Genomic DNA, 7928 nt, shown 5'->3' with positions numbered 1-7928 from the left:
TTACTTTCATTTTCTAGATGGTAAAATTGAGACACCGAGACATTACTCACTCAAGGTCATGTATTATGGACCAAAACCTTCCATCTCCCTTATAAGATTTCAATAACAAAATTTTTACAAATTTTGAAGCTTCAAATTTTGTCTTAAAATTCATTGCTACCTAACACTCTACAGATTTTGTTTTTTTTTTCTTTATTGTGTTCCCCTTTCATTTCGATTGTGCTATACATGACAACAAAGATTTGTGTCTTCCACTTTTCACTTTTACATCTTCATTTTCCAGAAACTCAATAAACAGCTTTTAAATTAATTTAAATAAGGCACCTGAAAACCATTTGTCTTTATTTAAGGACACACCAAAAAAGATGTAATTTGCATTTACATATAAAGAAACAGGCTTTAAATGTCAACTCTTTTACACTTATGTTTTTATTTATAACATGTATTTGCATTGTCTTACTTTTCTACACTTATTTTAACAAACTAAAATTTGTACATGTATTGCCATATGTCCAAATTATTATTTAAAAATATTTTTGGGATGCCAATTCAAAAGAACCTATGCATCCCAATGTTCATAGCAGCACAATTTACAATGGCCAAGTTTTGGAAGCAACCTAAATGCCCATCAGTAGATGAGTGGATCAAAAAGCTATGGTACATTTACACAAAGGGGGTTTGCTTCCAGACAGTGAGAAGGCTGAAACGAGGTAGCTAAACTGAAATCAAATTAACAAGGTTCTTGGTAGAGAAATCTGTGACAATGGACAGGAGTGGCTTTGGGGAGATGTCATCCCCTGTGATCTGGGAGGCAGAGGTGACACGGATTGCACGGAAACAGAGTGTTCAAAAAAGAATTTTAATTTGGGCATCCCAAGATGAATTTTTTGCTAATACCACACCAAGAAAACAGGTTCTCTCTTGAACACCCTGCTTATTTCGAACACCTTTTAATCCACCAAACCGAGGCTTACTCAGGCAGCCAGGTGTTTCCTGCATTTTTGGATCACGAGGGAGGTCTCCCCGGGTTAGACAGTCTTAGGGTTCTTGAGAAATCTGTCTATGGTAACTAATCTGGATGACAGTAATTGGACCACTGCATTCTCAGCATAGCATTCAGGGCTCTTCGCAAACACAGAGTCCCATGGTATAACAGAGGTCGTAACTCTCAGCACTGTCATGTTATGCAAGGATGATACTGGAGGAGTGGCATCCATGAGTATGTTTTCTGATTTCCTGTAATTTTTTTGAAGTGCTCTTCAACTACAGTTTTTGACCTTGTAGAAGAATATGAAAACATTTGTAGTGCTCAGGTGAATGTACTGAGTAAAATAGTGAGCCAAGCAACACCTGGACTTCGAAAGTTTTCAAAAACAGCCAGCATGCTCTGGCTTCTTGAAGAGGAGATGGTCACATGGAGGCTGCTGGCTTCTTTATATAGAGCCAGGATAAGTCTGCCTTAGAAGATGAAAATATGTTTGTGGTTACTGCTCTTAATGCTAGTGAAAAAGAGCTGTGGAGTTGTTATTTCAGAGGGATTCACTTGTCCGACAAAGTCAGCTGGGGGTAGATTGGTTAGAGAGCATTGCTAAAGATGAGATTGGAGAGTTTTCTGATAACATTGAGTTTTATGCAAAATAAGTACATTGGGAAAATACTCTGCATACCTTGAAACAGCGGCAGCTCTTTTCTTATATAGAAAGTGTGCGTACTCGTGTCACTGAATTGGACCGTGATGCTCCCATAAGACAGAAAATGCCACTTGATGATCTGGATAGAGAAGATGAACTTAGGTTACTCAAATATCCTTTCACTCTAATCCAAGCTGGAATGACAGAAGAGGCACAACAGCTCTGTAATCATTGTGGTCAGGCATGGAGAGCTGCAACACTTGAAGGCTGGAAGCTCTATCACAACCCTAATGTTAATGGAGGAACAGAATTAGAGCCTGTGGAAGGGAACCCATGTAGATGCATTCAGAAAATAAGTTGTTGGAGAATGGCAGAATATGAACGTTTTAATAGATATGAGAGAGCAGTGTATGCTGCTTTAAGTGGGAATCTCAAACAGCTTCTTCCTGTTTGTGATACCTAAGAAGACACAGTGTGGGCCTGCTTTGGAGTAATGGTGGACAGTCTGGTAGAAAAGGAAATCTGGACATCAGAAAAACTGTGGATGAAACTGAAGAACTTCCTAGAGAATATTTGGAAGCAAGTTGGTCCTTAGAAAAGGTTTTCGAAGAACTTCAAACTACTGATAAAAAGAGAGTTCTGGAAGAGAATGAAGAACATAATCATATAGTTCAAAAATTCTTATCCTGGGAGATGTTGATGGTCTGATGGATGAGTTTAGCAAATGGATTTCTAAAAGACGAAATAACCTACCTGGACACCTCCTCCACTTCATGACTCATCTCATTCTGTTTTTTCGTACACTTGGAATACAGACCAAAGAAGTTTCCATTGAGGTTTTAAAGAAATATATACAGCTTTTAATAAATGAGAAACACACAAATCTTGTAGCATTTTTATACCTGTCATTTGCCTCAAGATCTAGCTGTTGCCCAGTAAGCATTATTTTTGAAAGGTGTTACAGAATTTGAACAGCGTCACCATTGCCTGGAGCTGGCTAATGAAACAGATTTGGATATTGCTACTATAACAAAAACTGTTGTTGAGAATATTTGAAAGAGAGATAATGGTGAATTCAGCCATCATGACTTGGCCCCAGCCTTGGATACTGGTACTACTGAGGAGGACCATTTAAAAATTGATATAATTGACTGGTTGGTATTTGACCCAGCACAGAGGTTGGAAGCATTAAAGCAAGGCAATACAATAATGAGAAAATTCTTGGCATCAAAAAAGCATAAAGCTGCAAAATAAGTATTTGTGAAAATTCCTCAGGATTCTATAGCAGAAATTTATAATCAGTGGGAAGAACAAGGAATGGAAAGTCTACTTCCTCTTGAAGATGATATTGCTATCAGAGAACATTTGTGCATTAGAGCTTATTTGGAAGCCCATGAAACCTTTAATGAGTGGTTTAAGCACATGAATTCAGCTCCATAAAACCTAGTCTGATGTCTCAACCAACTTTCACTGAGAAAGTGACTCATGAACACACACAAAACAAGAAGTATGAAATGGATTATGGTGTTTGGAAAGGGCATTTGGATACCCGAACTGATGATGTTAAGGAGAAAATGTATAATGTCTTGTTATTTGTTGATGGAGGCTGGGTGGTGGATGTTAGAGAGGATGCTGCTGAAGAAGACCCTGAAAGAACACATCAAATGGTTTTACTGAGAAAGCTTTATCTGCCAATGTTATGTTTTCTGCTTTACAACGCATTGTATAGTACTGGTAAATACCAGGAATGCCAGCAGTTAGCAGATATGGTATCCTCTGAGCACCATAAATTGTATCTGGTATTTTCTAAGGAAGAACTAAGGAAATTGCTACAGAAGAGAATCCTCTCAGATGCTCTTAGACCAGGGACTTGATCCATTAGGGTATGAAATTCAGTCATAAATCATCTGCTCTTTGTAATTTCACTAATTTCCATGATAAATGGAGTTTTTTGTAAAATATACATATTTGTAATTACTGGGTTTGTTCTTTTGAATAATCATGGGGAAAACATGTTTTTAACATTTAGACATTTGAATTTTGTACTTTTCAGAATACTATGGTGATACTGAAATTTTAGTGTATTATATCAGTATTTCCCTGTGTTTATAAATAAAATTATATAAAAAATAAAATTTTCTTTTCCTACAAAATTAAAAAAAAAAACTATGGTACATTTACACAATGGAATACTACACAGCAGAAAGAAAGAAAGAGCTACTACCCTTTACAGCAGCATGGATGGAACAAGAGAGCATTATGCTAAGTGAAATAAGCCAGGGGGTGAAAGACAAATACCATATTATCTCACCTATAAGTGGAATGTAACCAACAAAACAAACAAGCAAGGAAAATATAACCAGCAACATTGAAAGAGAAGAGAAACCAACAGAGTCAAGAGAGAAGGGGGGAAGTGGGAAAAGGGATGGAAAGGGTCAAGGAACATGTATAAAGGACCCATGGACAAAGCCAAAGTGGGGAATGATTGAGGGAGGGAGGAGGGGGAGGGAAGCATGGGAAAGTGATGGTGGGAAGGTGGAGACAAATATATTTGAACAAAAAATTAAAAAAATAAAATAAAATAAATTTGGGGTGAAATTCATATGACATAAATTTAAACATTTTAAAATGAGAAATTCTGTGGCATTTAGAACATTCTTAGGGCTATTCAACTACCACCTCAATCTTATTCCTAAATATTTTCAGTATTCAAAAGTAAAACTTCTTACCAATTAAGTATTTTTTTTAAATTACTCTTTTCTCCAGGCCCTGGCAACCACCAATCTGCATTGTCTCTTTTGATTTATCTATTCTGGATATTTAATATAAATAAAATTATACAAAATGTCACCTTTTCTGTCTGGCTCTCTCACTTATACTGAAATGTTTCAAAGTTACATCCAAATTGTAGTACATATAAGTCCTTCATTTTTTTTATTAAATACTAGTACATTTTATGTGTATACCACAATTTATTTATCCATTCATCTGTATGTAAACATTTGGACATTTTCCACCTTTTAGCTCTTGTGAATAGTGTTGCAATGCACTATGTATATATTCTTTTTTTTAAATTTATTTACTTTTTAAATACATTTGTCTTTGCCTCCCCCCGACCTCTTTCCCTCGCCCCCCTCCCACCTTCCCTCCCTCAGCTCTTCCCCTTTGCTTTTGTCCATGAGTCCTTGCTATATGTTCCTTGACTTTCCCCTTCCCTTCCCTTTCCCTGGCCCCCCTTCCCTCTTGTCTCTGTTGATTTCTTTTCCTTTCAGTGTTGCTGGTCATATTTTCCTTGCATCTTTGTATTGTTGGTTAGGTTCCGTTTATAGGTGAGATCATATGGTATTTGTCCTTCGCCCCCTGGCTTATTTCGCTTAGCATGATGCTCTCCAGTTCCATCCATGCTGTCGCAAAGTTTAGTACTTCTTTTTTTCTTTCTGCTGTGTAGTATTCCATTGTGTATATTCTTATTTCAGTATTTCTTTTAAATTTAGGTAGCTATGCATCTAGGGGTGGAATTTTGAGATCATAGAGTAATTTTGTGTTTAACATTTTAAGAAATGCCAGACTATATTTTATAGTAGCTGAATAATTTTCATCCCACCAGCAACGTATGAGGATTCTAATTTCTCCACATGAACTCTTATTATTTTCTTCTTTTCTAAGTTGTATCCTTCTTAGTGAAGGTAAAGGGTTAAGTGGATGTGAAGTACCTTATTGTGATTTTTTATTTATATTTCCTTAATAATTAGTGATGTTGAACATCTGTCCATGTGTTTGTTGGTTATTTGTATTTCTTCCTTGAGAAATGTCTTTGCATATGGTTATCCAACCTGTCTAAGCAGCATTTTTTAAGCAGAACAATATTCGCTGATCTTGGATACTTGTTGAAAAGTAGCTGGCCATATATGTATGGTCTTATTTATGGTCTCTCAACTTTATTTCATTGGCGTGTGTCTCTATCTGCATACCAGTACCACATTATTTTGGTTACTGTATTTTTGTAGTGTCTTTTGGAATTGTGATGTATGTTCTTGGACTTTGTTCCTTATCGATATTTTTTGTCTATTTGTGGCATCTTGAAATATATTTAAATTGGAGAATTGGTTCTTCATTTCTACAAAAAAGGCTATTGGACTTTTGGTAGGAATTTTATTAAATCTCTACATTAATTGAAGAGCACTGACCTTTTGACAATATTAAGTCTTTCATTTCATTAACAAAGAATGTCTTTTTATTTATTTAGCCATTATGTAATTTCTTTTAGGAATGTTTTATAGTCTTCATGAAGCAAGTCTTTTATTTATGTATTGTGGCTAAATTTATTCCTGAGTATTTTATTGTAATATAAGGTATTGCAAATGGAATTGCTTTCTAAATTTCATTTTCAAATTGTTCACTGCAGATGTATAGGAAGTGAACAGATTTTTTTTTTTGTTAATTTCATATCCTGCAAATTTGATGACTTTGTTATTGTCACTGGTAGTCTTATTTTGTGAATTATTTTGGATTATCTATATGTATCACGTTATCTGTGAATAGAAATGGTTTTACTCCTTCTTTACAATTTTATATCTTTTATTTATTTTGAATATTTAATTGCTATGGTTAAAACTTCTGGTATAATCATCACTACCAGTTGTTTAAGCATACATTTTTTGTATTGTTTCTAGTCATGGAAGTATTTCAGTCTTCATCATGAGTGTGATGTTAACCATGAATATCATAAATACACTTAATTATGTTGGTAAAGATTCCTTGTATTATTAATTTTTAATCATGAAAAAATGTTGACTTTTGTCAAATGCTTTATCTGAATGTATTGAGATGGTCGCTCGCGCGCACACGTGTGTGTGTGTGTGTGTGTGTGTGTGTGTGTTTTGTTTGGTTAATGTAGAATATATTTTTTTTTAATATTAAAACAACATTCTATACATATTATAAATACCTGCCACTGTATTTAGTTTGCTAGAATTTTTCTGGAGAACGTTTAGATCTGCAACTATCTTTTCTTGTAATGTCAGTATTTGGTATGGTATTAGCGAAAACTGACTTTATAGAATGAATTAGATGTATTCCGCCTTCTATTTTTAGAAGATTTTCAGGAGGATTGGTATTAATTCTTATTTAAAGTGTTATAAAATTCAATAGTGAAAACATCTGGGCCTGAGCCTTATTTATTAAAAAAATTATTTTTTAATTTCTAAATTATTTTGGGGGATCACAAGAGTTTAGGACTTTTAATTAGTCCCAGAGTTGCTGAAGTAAAATCATGATAAAATATTCTGCTTTCTTTTATACCCCCAACACACACAAAGAAGGAAAACAAACAAACTATTATGTCAGAAGAATTTTTTTTTCACATGAGAAGAAAAGTTATAAATTTAAAACTTACAAGGCTTAGCTCTATTACTCACCTCTTTTAAAAAATATAAGATTTTCTTTTTAATTTTATTTTTTTTGTTCAATTACAGTTGCCCACATTTTTCCCCCATTTCTCCTGCCATGCCCATCCCCATCTCATATCCATCCCTCCCCCCAAGTCAAGGAACATGTATAAGATTTCCTATTTTATGTGTATTTAGTTTTTGTAATTTGTGTATTTATAAGCAATTTTTAATTCCATCTCAGTATTTGATTAGTTGACAAACAACATTCATAGTATATTCTTATACTTTTTAAAAATTTTGTATAAAGTCAGTAGTGATGTTTCTATTTTTATTTCTGATTTTAGTTATTTGTGTCTTTATTTTTTTCTTTGGTAGTCTAACAAAAGGCTTTTAATTTTGTTACTCTTTTCAAAGAGCCAACTGCCTGTTCTATTGATTATCTGTGCTTTATTTTAAGTATCTATTTTACTTATCTTTATTGCTATTATTCTTTTCTATTTGTTAGCTTTCTCTTTTAACTTTCTTTTATTATTATAATTCCTAAGGTATATAGCTATGTTATTCATTGGAGATTTCTTTTTGAGTGTATGTGATCACTGCTACAAATTGACCTCTGAGTACTGCCTTCGCTGCATTTCATAAGTTTTTTATAGATTTTGTTTTCATTTTCATTTCTCAATGCATATTTTATATTTTTTGTATTTGTATTTCTTAATCTATTAAGCAGTAAAGACTGTACTGTTTAAGCTCCAAAAATTTGTGAAATTTCAGTTTTATTTTTTATGTTTTTTATTAATTATGGCCATAAAAAGTAGTCTGTATAATTTTATTTTTGTGAAATTGATTTTGTTGACTAACATCTATATTGGACATTTCCTGTACAGTGAATTAGAATGTACATTCTTCT

The 7928-nt window shown here is 33.8% G+C and overlaps 1 pseudogene; it reads left to right on the top strand.

Moving 5' to 3' along the window:
* Positions 1–751: 751 nt before the first annotated feature.
* On the top strand, positions 752–3533 carry LOC129071675 (nuclear pore complex protein Nup107-like; annotated as a pseudogene).
* The last annotated feature ends 4395 nt before the right edge of the window (positions 3534–7928 follow it).

This window comes from Pteronotus mesoamericanus, unplaced genomic scaffold (assembly GCF_021234165.1).
Source record: "Pteronotus mesoamericanus isolate MK-2021 breed Mesoamerican mustached bat unplaced genomic scaffold, CSHL_Meso_final contig_27, whole genome shotgun sequence".
Classification (NCBI taxonomy): domain Eukaryota; kingdom Metazoa; phylum Chordata; class Mammalia; order Chiroptera; family Mormoopidae; genus Pteronotus; species Pteronotus mesoamericanus.
Note: the sequence above shows the minus strand (reverse complement) of the source record. Positions and strands in the feature narration are given on the sequence as shown.